Raw genomic sequence first — 13,967 nt, forward strand, 5'->3', positions numbered from 1 at the left:
TTTTTAACAGATTATCCCTACATTAATTATAGTTGAGACAAATTTGACATCTGAATGTGGAGAAGATCATGATGCTAAAACAAGGTGATGCTGTGTTCATATACAGGTGGGAAATTGGCTCTGCAATAACTCTGTGGCTTGCTTCTGGAGGAAGGCAGGAGAAATTTGCACACATATTTCAGTGGAGTGCTTTGGAAAGAGAAAGGACCTTCAGAAATTGTGATTGCAGAGAGTTTACCTAAGAGAGATAAACCCTGGAGTACTTCAAGTTCAGTAAAAGTGATGCCAGGGAACATATTTTTGGCCCCCCACAACGACAAGGCAAGGTGTGCAAAAAGAGAAGCAACCTCTGGGTGCTCAGAGCCTCCGCTCAGGGGATGAGGGGCGGGAATTACGCTGTTTCTGCATGTTCAGGAGCCTCCCTAAAACACCACCAGGATCCGACAGGTACCCCACACCCTTTATGTACAGACCAGCAGGTAGACCTTTCGCCTGGAGAGCCCCGCGGAGGCCAAGCGCCGGCCGCGGGCAGAGCTGCCCAGAGGCGCCGGGCAGCACCGCCCCGGCAGTGCCGCCGCTCCCCGCTGTTCACCCTCCGGGCCCCGCAGGCGATCGGCGCTCCCGGCGCTGGAGCTGCCGCCCCCGGCGCGGCGCCGGTTCACCGGGAGCGCTCGGCACCGCGGGCGGCCCCGCTCCGCCGAGCCGGCTGCGCCTGCCTGGCGGGCAAAACAAAGCGGAGAAGGGGAAAGGAAAATGGGGAGAAAGTACAGCTCCAGCCGCCTCCCGGCCCTTCTCCTGGATCTCCCTGCATGAGACAGCGCTGCAAGCGGATCCTGACCAGGGGCAGGGGGTGGAGAGAGGAGGAGGAGGAGGAGGAGAACGGACGGAGGGAGGGAGGGAGAAAGGGAGGGAGAGAAGGAGGGACGAACGGGAGCGTCTCTCCTTCCCTGGGCTGTTTTTTTCAGTTTCCTGTCTCGCATTGTGCTCACAGCGGATATGTGCTGCGCCTACAGGTGTGTCCCCTCCTCGCAGCTTTTCCCCAGCTCCCAAGCGTAGGCTCTGGCTGTCGGGGGGCGGCGGCGGATCGCGACCGCCATGTGATGATTATTTCTCTTGGGGCGGTTTCTTTCTCCTCTCGCTCTCTGCCTCCCCCTCTCTCGCTCTTCGCCGCTCTCCTCCCTCCTTTTGGAGGTGGCCGCAGCCGCTGCCGCCTTCGCGCTGACTCCGGCTGCGGTGGCGGCGGCGGGGCCCGCCGGGAGCATGGGCGGCCGCCGAGAGCTGCCGTAGCGCCTCTGTCCAGCCCGCCGCCTCCCGCCCCGGGCTCCTGGGCTCCCGGGGCCGCCGCTGCCGCTCGGGCAACTCGGACGGTCCGAGCCCGCGGGCTCCCTCCCGCCGGCGCCTGCACCTGTTGAAGGTAACGCAGTCCCAGCCCTGCCGCCGTGCGCCGCGGGATGGGGCGCGGGGTGGGGGTGGGGGCGGATTCCTTGGCCACTTCCCCCGTCTCCCCCAGCTCTGGAGCTGCTGAGTCGCGGATAGAGAAGCTTCTCCCCTCCTCGGCTGCGGGGCCAAGGCCGGGGAGGCGGGGGCAGGCAGCGGGGGCCGGGGCGGAGAGAGCTTTCCGTCGCGCTGTCCGCGCCCAGATGGTTTTGGTTAAAGGGCTCCCGGGCGGCGGCTCCGGACTCGGAGCGCCTTTCCCAGCCGTCGTGCAGGGCGAGGGGGGAGGCGCGAGGAGGCGGCTCTTCCCGGCCGGCAGCCGGGGAGCGCCGGTGCCCGGCGAGTTCCCGCCGCCCCCGCCGCGGAGCGCAACCCTGCTCGGCGGAGCCTGGCTGCTCTTCCCGGGAGTTTCGCAACCCGGCGGCGCAGCCGGGGTCAGCAGCCCCTGTGTCGCTGCTGGCCCGGCGCCAGCCCCGCGCTCCGTCTGCGCACTGCCAGCTTGGGAGCTCGTTTGGGTTTTCCTGCAAACGCGTTTTTTCTCTTTTCAGAGACAGCTTTAAACTTTCTTTCCAAACTGTTAATTAGATACACTGTACTTTGCTCGTGTTCCGTGCAGGCGAATGGGAGTGCGAGGCTGGAAAGGCTTGTGACTCAAGGCATAGATATTCGGGAGGTGAAGAACGCATTTGCGTGCCGCGTTCAGCCGGGCTGTACCTGTGATTTGTTACTTTGCCTTCTCCGAGACTTCATCCGTCTTGGTGATACCAGGAGACGGAAGGGATCTCTAGCGATTTTGGTCCTTTCGGGGTTAATCAGACACCCGAGTGAATATACAAAGAAGTATAAGTTTATCGCCTCTCTGAAATCCGATGGAAAATAGATTTTGTCCATAAGTAACAACACTGCGGTCCTGTCCCTATCGTTGAGTTTGTCATCAAATGATAACTTGCTTGTGAGGGAACTTGATGCTTTTGTAACTAAGGCTGTTACCTTGAATGTGATGATTAGCTTATTGAACACCAGAGGGAACTCTGAATAGGTAATTCATTCGAGGAAAATATATGCTTATTTTACTGTTTATATTCTCATTACAATGGAATCTAGGAGGAAGCAAAGGTTGGTAAGTAATAGGCTGCTGGTATGTACCTAGGATTGGCTTCAGTTTTCTTTAGAGTTCCTTTCAGAAGATGTCAGCTCTAAAGTTGCGCTAAAAAATATATCTGTTTTTTGTTTTTTTCCAAAGCTTGAAATATGCAACTGGTCTTGCAAGCTTTGGATGCTCTGATAGTCTGTTACAACAGTGTTGATAATCAGGCTTCTTTGATAGTCCTGGATTGTCAACGACATGGGAAGGATAGCACAATAAATACACTTGTGACTCTGACTTATACTTCAGGAGCTGATGCATTCAGCTGTTCATCCTGTCCCTTTGCCAGGGGTTACTCTCCAATTCAGCGTTGTTTTCTATTGAACTTTGAATCTACCAGAGTTTACAGATGGGCATATGAATGTAAACTGTATTTTATGGCTATTCATGTTAGTATGTGATGTGAAGTCTGGTAGCATGAATCTCCTGTTCATCACTCTGTCCTGGCAAAGGCACAAGGCAAACAACTGAAGTCAGCTGAATCAAGCTGCAGTTGTGAGCCATAGTCCATTGGCATCTACATTCTTCTGAAATGGCAAATGTATGTATGTATGGCCAGTCTTCACGAACAAAGATGAAATGGCAAATGAGACTCCAGTGAACTACCTCGTACCAGGCTTCAGTGGGCGGTGGTTGCAGGGAGGTAGCTCTGCACAAGAAGAGGCTGTGTGACCTTCTTGGTAGGTTGGTCACACTACACAGGGTTCTGGGTTTCAGAAGGATGTAGCAGACCATAGAATCAGTCAGGTTGGAAAAGTCCAACCCTTGATCCACTACCACTGCGGTTACTAGACCATGGCACCAAGTGCCACATCCAGTCTCATCTGAAAAACCTCCAGGGATGGAGAATCCACCACTTCCCTGGACAGCCCATTCCAATGCTTGATCACTCCCTCTGTAAAGAATTTCTTCCTAATATCTGACCTAAACCTCCCCTGGCAGAGCTTAAGACTTACTGATGGTTGTCTGGGAGAAGAGACCAACCCCCACCTGGCTACAACCTCCTTGCAGGTAGTTGTAGAGAGTGATGAGGTCTCCCCTGAGCTTCCTCTTCTCCAGGCTAAACAACCCCAACTGCCTCAGCCTCTCCTCATAGGACTTGTGTTCAAGTCCCTTCACTAGCCTCATTGCTCTTCTCTGGATCTGTTCCAGTGCCTCAATATCCTTCCTGAACTGAGGGGCCCGGAACTGGACACAGCACTCGAGGTGTGGCCTCACCAGCACTGAGTACAGGGGAAGAATCACTTCCCTGGTCCTGCTGGCCACACTGCTCCTGATCCAGGCCAGGATGCCATTGGCCTTCTTGGCCATCTGGACACACTGCTGGCTCATGTTCAGCTTCCTGTCAATCCAAACTCCCAGGTCCCTCTCTGCCTGGCTGCTCTCCAGCCACTCTGTCCCCAACCTGTAGTGCTGCATGGGGTTGTTGTGGCAAAAGTGCAGGACCTGGTACTTGGCCTTGTTGAACCTCATCTCATTGGAATCAGTCCAACTCTCCAGTCTGTCCAGGTCCCTCTGCCTTCCAACTGATCGACACTCCCCCCCCAACTCAGCCTCATCTGAAAATTTGCTAATGGATGCACCCGAACAACCCCCTCTTCCTCTCTTCCTCCTTCATCCATTCTGGGAATTAGAAAGTGACCAAAGTTTTTTTCTTTTAGCCAAGTCTTGCTTTGCCCATCTGACTTGAAGACCTGTTATGTAAAATATCCTCACTAAGGGCACAGCCTTCTTCTGCCTGAATTTTCCTACAGATGATATTGGAAGTTGGATAAAGGCTTTGTATAGCTTTACAAAACTGGGAGCTGTTTGCCTTGCATGCAGAAGCTCCTAAAGAACAAATTACATTTTGAAGGGAGAGCTCTTCATGAATGCCTATTAAGAACAAAAAAGTCCCACTTGTTGCTAGCAGGTTTGGTTTCTGGCTCAGTTTTGAGAAAATGGTTTGCACATTTATTTATTTTTATGAAGATGTAATACTAAGCATTTGTATTTCTGTAATGGCTATAATTTGGAACTTTTCATATACTTTTAAATTATTTATTGTAAGAAGCACAGAATGAACATATTTGTTACACTAGTGTCACATTCAGAATATTGAATTACAATTGTAAAATTAAGGTAACAAGCTTAAATTGTGGTTTGCAACTTTAAGATCTTGCCAGCAAGCAGTTAATGGCAACATCAAGTGCTAGAAAAGTAATTGCTACCATTCTTTTACTGTCATTTTGTTCTCACTCTCCTCCAGTCAGACTGTTCTGAAGAGATATCATGAATATTCACCAAAATAGCTTGGCATTGTCACTTATGCATTTTCTCTTCAGATCCAATGTGTTGATGAGCTAATGTGCACTTGATTAAACGTACTTGATTTATGCAAACAAAAACTCTAGGTTCTTCTTGAAGTAAAGCTAGCACCTGCATAGCTGTTAGTGAGATGAGAGTCTAAATAATCAATATGGAATTAAATAAACAAACAACCCCAATGTGATGTTCCTCCTACTTTGTCACCTTTATCTTTTAGTTCAACTCAGTAGTGGATATTTATTTTGGCTTTTCTCACAGGTTTTCCTGTGCACTGTGGGAAGTTGTAAAGCTCAGCTTGTAATGGAGAGTCCTCTTCCATTACCGTTAGGAAAAAAACAACCAACCAAACAAGAAAAAGAGCATTAGTAGCTGTATTAAAGCCAGGGGGAACTAGAATTAGTGGAGTATTACTTTAAGAGTTATGTGTAAGTATGAGTCTGACTTGGATTTTATACTGATCAGTTAATGCTTGTTTAAATAAAATCACACAGCCTAAGTCATTGAGGGGATGTTTGTTTTAGTAAAAACCAGTATATGGATAGTAAGTGGTTTAGCGTACTATTTAATTGGTCAAAACTCATGTAGACTAAGTGGAAATAAGGAGTTGAAGACAGACATTTCATTTAACTGTCAGTGGCTTAGTGGTACAAAAAGCTCTCTTAACTATTTGTAAAACTGCTCAAATCTGGCTACAAAAAGAGGATGTGGAGTCCTTGCCCCTGGAGGCAGCAGAGTATGGATGGAGGAGGGAAAGGACACATGCTTGCCCGAGTCCTGGAGCAGCCAGGCAGACTGGAAAGCTGGTCAGGTGGTCTTTTAGAGATGAGACTTACTTTTGTAATTTAGTTATCTGTTAAAATCAAGTATTTCTGTTTTTATCACTGCAGTTAAATCTCTGGAAATACATACCTTTGGATCTGAGTTTCCATCTCAGGTGGTTGAGGAAAGACTTACTTGTTGATATAATGTCCAAAAGTGTCTGTGCTTAATAAATAGTACTAATAATTATTCAAAGAAATCTCAGGCTCAACATAATGATCAGCCCCTGCTCAACTGCTCAGCCTGACACCATCATAACATGAGACAGACTTTATCCCCAGGAGTGTGTCAGCAGAGTTGTGGTCACTAGCTACATGCCTGTTGGGACGCTCGGTTTCTCTTTGGAATTTAGCTTCTGGGAGCTGGCGCCAGCATGGATTGATGATTAGCTCTGTGCTGAGTTTCCCAGGCTTGGGAGCCTCAGCACTCATCAGTGGACAGAGTTCACCTGGCACCTTCTGAAACACTTCCGACCTTGCTCCACCTTTGTGGTTAGCTTCCAAGTTTCTGCCTTTCTAGCTTTGCTTTTGACATGTCATGTTCTACCTCCTGCCCTTGGTCAAACAGCTTTGCGATCCTGGAAACAAGTGAATTTAGTAGTTTTGATTTATTCAATCAAAGTGTGACTTTTCAAGAAGTTAGTTATCCAATTAAAACCTTACTTCTAGTGTTTCACTCATTTTTCTTGTTATCTGGTGTCACTAGTTAAGGGCCACAAGTAAAAAGTGAAGGCAGTCAGTCTTACCTCTCTGCCCAGCCAGGTCATTGCACAGATCCTTCTGGAAGCTATCCTAAGGCACATGGAAAAGAAGAAAGTGATTTGTGACAGCCAAAATGCTTCACCATGGGCAAACCATGCCTAACAAAGTTGGTGACCTTCTATGACCGGGGTTAGAGGGTTGGTGGATAAGGCAAGAGCAACCGATGTCGTCTACCTGGACTTGTGCAAAGCATTTGACACTGTCCCACAAGGCATTGTTGTCTAAACTGGCAAGACATGGATTTGACAGATGGACTACTCAGTGGATAAGGAATTGGCTGGATGGTTGCACTCAGAGTTGCAGTGAATGGCTTGATGTCCAAGTGGAGACGAGTTGACGAGTGATGTTCCCCAGAAGTCAGTATTGGAACCAGAGCTGTTTAACATCTTTGTCAGTGACATGGACAGTGGGATTGAGAGCACACTCAGCAAGCCTGCCAAAGACACCGAGCTGTGTGGTGAAGTTGACATTCTGGAGGGAAGAAATGCCACCCAGAGGGACCTTGACAGGCTTTACATGTGGGCCTGTGCAAACCTCATGAAGTTCAACAAGGCCAAGGGCAAGGTCATGCACATCAGTTCAGGAAATCCCAAGCACAAATACAGGCTGAGTGGAGAATGGATTGAGAGCAGCGCTGAGGAGAAGGACTTGGGGATGTTGATTAACAACAAACTCAGCGTATCCCAGGAATGTGCACTTGCAACCCAGAAAGCCAACTGTATTTGGGGCTGTTTCAAAAGAAGCATGGCCAACAGGTTGGCAGCAATGTAAGAAGGCTGTGGAATTGTTGGAGCTACTCCTTAGGAGGGCCATTAAGATGATGAGAAGGCTAGAGCACCTATCCTATGAAGACAGATTGAGAGGGTTAAGGTTGTTCAGCCTGGAAAAGAGAAGGCTTTGGGGTGACCTTATTGCGATCTTCCAGTACCTGAAGGGAACTTACAGGAGAGATAGGGCAAAACTATTTACAAGAGCAGATAGTGACAGGACAAGGGGGAGTGGGTTCAAATTGAAAGAGAGTAGATTTAGATTAGATATTAGGAAAAAATTCTTTACTGTGAGGGTGATGAGGCACTGGAACAGGTTGCCCAGGGAAGTTGTGGATGCCCCATCCATGGAAGTGTTCAAGGCCAGGTTGGATGGGGCTTTGAGCAGCCTGCTCTAGTGGAAGTTATCCAGGGGTGTTAGAACAAGACGATTTTTGAGGTTCCTTCCAACCCAGGACATTCTATGATTCTATGATTTGCGTAATTTGCAGTGAATGGTTTTTGTATTACTTGACAATCACAGTTTCCTTTATGTTATAGAGGTCTTCTTGCCACCTTTCTTTCATTCTTTCTGTCTGTTTTTTGAAAGCCCTCTCCATCCTACAACAATCCAGGAAGCTGTGGAGAATCTTTGCCCTTAAGTTATCCTCCTTCTGTGCTGCACCTTCAAGGTAGACCAGTCGGAAGCACTCTGTCAGATAATGTACATAGTAACTGCATATGGTCAACAAGGTTTTAAATAAAAATCCATGGGATATTTAGCACTTAAACTGAATTGTTCCAGAACTTACCTTTTTACAACAAGGTATGCTCGTGCTAATTGCTGAATAGACCTGGCTAGCATATTTCTAATTAAACTGGATTAGGTCTGCATGTCAATTTGGTTTGAAGGAAGCTCTCGTAAACCTGACACTAATCTTGCTATATCTAGAGGAATTGTTAATTTGATAGCTCTGTACCTCAGAGGAGGGATGCAGAAATCAAGATTTTTTCACATTTCAAGCTTAATGTTCTGTCTATACTTACATGTTAAATATGTAAAAGTACATCTCCTCACATCTTCTTCCTCAGGGCTCTTGTTTATCTTCTAGATAGTTTAAGAAGAGATAGTATCTCTTTCTGACATCTAAGAGCTGTACGTAAAGAAGATCTAGCTGTTACGTTCCTAGTTGTGTCACTGTTTAGAACTTATGAAGGACCAGTTTTTTAACTGGTGTTTGCCCAGTAGGAAAATAGTGATTAGTTAAATATATGAAACCATAGAAAAAAGCAGAGGGCAGAAAATATAAAACACATTGGTTTGGTAAGAAGCGTGCAACTAAAATACAAGGTGAAGTCTGCTATCCCGAATCAGGACAATTTAATAATCTCTTACTTGGATTTAGACTAGGCATACACAGCAAATAAAAGCTTCCTTTCTGAAGATATGTGGCACTTGGAATGGTTAACAGTAGTAAGCTATGGTTTCCTTCAGCTTGTAATAGTTAGTCCTTTCCCTTTAATGGATCTGATTATGCTCATTGCAGTTGGAAGTCCATAATATGCAACATCTCTCTTAAATACATCAGAAGACTGTTAATTTGTCCTTCCTTAGTGTGTTGTCACAGCATGTGTTGAACTTAACATGCTATGTTCATTTAATCAGTACAAAACAAATTGGTATAAACTTAATGTTGGACCTGTTGAATTGCAAGAGAATGAAAGCAATAGTTTGACCTCTTCTGTTTCCAGTCTTGTGGGATTATTAGGTAATTTAAAAGCTGTAAAAAGTTTTTCTGTGCAGTTTTGATTTGCAGCAGCAGCTGGACCTTTTCCCTCATGAACTGAGTAATGCCTCATGTAAACTGCAGTTGTGGTTGCGATGCATGCCCATGACCCATGCAGGTGTAAGTTACAAACCTAAAAAACAACAGAAATGGGTGACTTTTGGGGATATTTATTTTTCTTCCCACACATGCCAACTGGCAGTGGTTTTGTCTGAAAGGCTTTTACTCAGTCATAGAGTATCTTCGTGAGTACTTTGAAGAAGTTTTTCAAGAGTAACTCTACAACCACAAAGCTGTCTTCATGGCTCGGAACATGCATCTTCTGTGTGCTCCAGATATTGTCACCTTCTGCTCACCCAAGCTGTTGAGACAAAAAAACAAAAGACTTCCTTTGTCTTGATAATTCTGAGCCCTAAATGGTGATATGAGTTATGTATTAGTAGATTGGAAAAAACACCAGAGAGGTGACATCTATGTTTATTAACAGATGGCTTCTTGGTTTGACATTTAGCTGGGGCAAGCATTTCACAGTCCATTATGCATTTCATTCAGTGCTCAGTAGCACTGGTAAAAATGCAGGGCATTATAATTTTGGTGGGGTTTTTCTACTATTTGATTAAGGGTTTTTTTAGGTTTTGGGTTTTGTTTGGATTTTTTTTTTTAGAGTGCCATCCAGAATTTAGGGTCAGAGGAGCTGTCAAATCCCACAATTGGTTGAACATCTCACTTGGCTATTGCTCATGGGCCAAACAAATCCTTGGGGTAAAGCATATCTTATCCTGAAAATACTTAAGATGTTTGAGTTGTTCCTATTAGGTTTTGCATGTTTAGAATTACATCTTGTTTTTAACAGGAGCCTTCCATGCTTTTGACTTGCATCTGTTCATCCCTTTTAAGTCTTCTTGTGGCAATATTAAAGAGTTTCTTGTTGCTGATATTTTTTTTTCCTTAAAGATGATCAAGTAAGTCGTCAGTTGTCTGTGTGGCTTATCAGAAGGCCTGCATCTTTAAATCTGATTATACATAATCCTTTTGTCCCCCTCTAGATGCTAATTGCTTTTGCAGCTCTACTCTGCATGTTCTAAAATTTTCAACATCTTTTTTTGAGCATCAGCCATGGAACTGAGCACAGTATGTCAGCGTCACTCTTTACCTTCGCATGCTCCATGCTACCCCATTCAGTATTTCCATTCATTCTCATATCTTTGCACCTATGAGCCACATTAGCCCTGCTAATAACAGTAGAGGGTCTGAATGTCATGTTTAGCTATGAGGCTATGTTGACCTCATCCCTTTTGGTTTCCTTGCTTCTTAAGGTCACAGTCCTCTGAAATGCAAACCTTACCTGCATCCCACATTACTGCATATATCTAAATGCATATATCTGCATTCAGACATCTTAAGACTGTTTTGGTTGGAATTAACCCAGTTTGACAAATAATTGAGTTAACTCTGATTTGCTTTCCGTTTTTTTTATCATACTACTAAACCATGTAATCCGGTAATTCTACCATCAAGGACATGCATATTTCCAGGTAGCTAATAAGACAGCTAAGTAATGTAGAGCATAATTCCAGTCATTCTGAACCACAAAAGGAGCATTGCAGTTGCATAGTGATGTTACTCACTAACAAGAGCTTTTTTGAGATCTTTCAGTTAACTGGTTTTTACCTATTTGGCCTATACGTTTGGGTATCCTGTTTTCAAAATCCCGTTGATTTAATGTTTGTTGATCATGTCACATCTTTAACCCTTTCATTGCTGTATGTGGTGCAAAATCAATACATTTCACCTTCCTTACTCTTAGCCTTTTGCATTTATATGGATGAAAATGAGAAATTTTCTGCAATGTCTTGAGACATCAGCTCCAAAATGATTCCTTTCTTAGGATGCCAATAAACTCACGGAGCAAGCTCTTTATCTTTGATTGTCATATTGCCCAGTCCCTCGTCTTATCTATTTCTCTGAAGAATCTTTTCTGTGTCTCTCGCAGCAGGAGCAAGTACACATCAAAAGGCACTTCATCTTGGAAGCTATTTGCACGGAAGCCTGAGCCTCAAGAAGTCCCTTTCACTAGCAACAGTTGTGCTGGTCAGGTGAGCTAAGAACTCATTTGGATTGACGGGGTTTTTAAGCTTCCATTTCTGCTTCCAAAGTGTTGTGTTTGTGTCGTGCTACTTGCTTGAGAAGGAGGAGTTCGTCATGTAGAGCACTGCAGTGTGATTGGCTTAGAGATGGCTGTATGGTGTTGGTTTATGTGCTTTGGGCTTAAGTTGAAATATTACAGCCTCAAATTTAGTGTAATAATCTGGCATGAAATGTATTTATTTTGTAATTGTCCTGGATACTGTCTGCTTCAATTGTGATTTTTGTGTGTATCTTTGTAACTCCTGGACCTGTAGTGTCAAATGACGTTAAGCAGGTTGTGTGCGTGAAGCATCTACAAGTTAACTCAGTTATCAAAACATAGTATCTCAATTGCTCAGAGTAACACTTTCCACTTCACTTTTGCAATCTGTGTTGTTTATGTTGCCATTGTTCAAATTATTCTACACAGGTGTACTCAGAGAGGTGTTTCCAATTTACTTTTCCCAATTGTAGCAATTACTTATTACCTTTTAATTTTTATCCTTACACCTGTAAAATGAGTAAATGTAAACAGCATCCTTGAAACTAAACTCTTAATGATATATTCTCCTACTGATAATTTGAAGAGGCAGACTGTGTTTTCTGTTGTCTGTGGCTTAATTAATCTACTTGAATTATACTTGAACGGTAACTCCAGTATCAGAAGAGGTTTTCGCAGCCTTGGAAATTAGGAGCTTTTGAATGAGGCAGCAGTAAAGAGTTACTTTGTGTTGTTACTTAGCTTGTTGGGAAGAGACTGGTAAATTTACGGCCAGAAATGGCTACATTCTTGCATCCTTTCCCCCCCTCTCACAGACTTTTATTTTCTCACACCTTTCATGGACAATACATTGGCATGGATAGGAAGGTCTCTGTCCCAACAGGCATATTTACTGGAATACCAGAAGTCTGGGCTGCTTTGTGTGTAGATTTAGTGTCCAGAGTACCATCTATGGGATCCACTATAAGCAGTGGGGTCCTGCAGGTTTCTTGACTGGGGGGGGGTTGTTGTTGCTGGGTTTTGGGTTGGGGTTTTTTTGTTGTTGTTTTGGTTTGGGGTGGGTGTTTTTGGTTTTGGTTGGTTGGTTGGTTTGGGGTTTTGTTTTTTTTAGTTTGGAGGTTTTTTTGTTCTTATTTTTTTGACATTGCCTCTCTTTGGGGAATTTTGGAAAATTCGTAGCACATTTTAGTGGTATTTTTGTCAGGTATAAGTAGGGCAAGTGGATACTGCAGCATTCCTTCTTTACCAGAAAGGGTGGGGACCTGATAATTCTCTGTTATCCTACGTTGCCTCCCCAAAACCCCCTATGCAAAAGCAGACCTTGCATCCCCAGATTTCCTGGCTTGAGCAAAGCCTCCTACAAAGCACTTTCACATCAGGCTCTCCATACCCATGAGATGACTTGGCATAGGAGAGAGTGTTTCTGTTCCAAGTGGGTTAGCAGCAGGCATGGACCATCATTCAATGATATGAAATCTTTGGTGGCAGCTCTGCTGGAAGTAGTTCCTACCATCACTGGCCAGTACCTGCATGGTTGTGCTACCGTGAGTTTTGTGGAGCTGTGCAGTGGACTGGACAGCAGAGCTGATCTAGCATTAGACTATATTATATACAGTTGTTGTATGGCTTTGAAAAAAGTATTTGAAAGTTTCCCTGCATCTCTACTGTGTTTCACAGCATAGCCCTGCAAACATGTAGTTATTTGCAATGTTGGACTGAGACGCTGGAAGGCACCCCCACACACACACCCCGCCCAAGGTAAAAAAAAGGATTCAAGACCTGCTTAAACTAATTTTGTTGCCAAGTTCATTGTGTTATCAAGCCCTGCCTGTGTCTGTAGCTTTCTTCTTTTCCTGCTGATCCCATCCTGGGTGGCCCTATTAGTCAGGGAAAAGGAGACTTTGGAAACAGGGTGTTGAGTTCGTACTTTCAGTAGCAGCCGTGCTTGTGTTCTTCCATGTATTTGTGGGAATAATATGAGGTGGCTTTAAAGTAAATACAGACATTTTGCATAGATCTTGCTAGTGCCTTTTTTTTTCTCTGGGTGCTCTAAATATCATGTCCATGTGCACTTTGGGAGAGAGCTTTCTCGGTTGGTACCTGTCGGTTTTCTTTCTTGGCTGGTGACCTCCAGTGCACTGCTAACGTTGTCTATAGCATTTACTATGAACATAGTCACTTTCTTTTCCCTCTTACCTCATTTTAAAATACTTGAATCTTGTAAATGGGGTGATAATTTCAAAGCAAACAGCTTCCAATCCTTTCTTGCCAAGTTTTGCCCACAAGGTATGCAAGTAAACAGAGCAGTTAGGAAATTAGTTATGTACTTTCCCTCCTAGTGCAGGGCATCCCAGGATGGTTCCTAACCCTTTAAGTAATGAATAAAGGGAGAGATGGAGACTAGTACACCTGAGTTTCGTTTTAATGTATGGAGCCATTGCACAGATCATTCATGTTTTACAAGCTTTAGGAAAACCTTGTAAAATGTGAGACTTTAAAAAATCTCCACTATTCGTATATTGAACATAAAAGTGTTTTATTGCTTGCAGCAAAGAAAGAAAAGCAAAATACCAAGGATGGGCTAAAAGAAATACAGAGAATTTTCTTCATATGTAAAAAACTAACTTTGAAGCAGGCTTTTCCTAAATATGAGGAAGATTCTTACCTCTAGTAAGCTCTTTGGGGAAGCTTAGAAGGATTTCCATGTGCTGCCATGATGTTTATGGTTTGATTTGGAAACTATGGATCTGGATGATGCAATGATGGGTATGCAGCAGTCGCAGCGTACAATACCTGTAACAGGATATGACCAGCCTTTGCCAATTGAGTAGTAGAAAA

At 44.6% G+C, this 13,967-nt stretch overlaps 1 protein-coding gene across 9 annotated transcripts in view; it reads left to right on the top strand.

Moving 5' to 3' along the window:
- Positions 1–589: 589 nt before the first annotated feature.
- Positions 590–13,967, top strand: part of PLXNB2 (plexin B2) — a 262,497-nt gene continuing 249,119 nt past the window's right edge. For 6 of the 9 annotated variants that reach the window (XM_051795629.1, XM_051795621.1, XM_051795630.1 and 3 more), the window contains exons 1-2: positions 590–1,013; positions 10,995–11,097. The gene's annotated coding sequence lies outside the window, so the exon portion shown is untranslated. The other 3 variants (XM_051795622.1, XM_051795624.1, XM_051795626.1) reach the window with 1 other exon arrangement.

This window comes from Manacus candei, unplaced genomic scaffold (genome assembly GCF_025592945.1).
Source record: "Manacus candei isolate 608988 ecotype Guabito, Panama unplaced genomic scaffold, ASM2559294v1 h1tg000043l, whole genome shotgun sequence".
Taxonomy (NCBI): Eukaryota; Metazoa; Chordata; class Aves; order Passeriformes; family Pipridae; genus Manacus; species Manacus candei.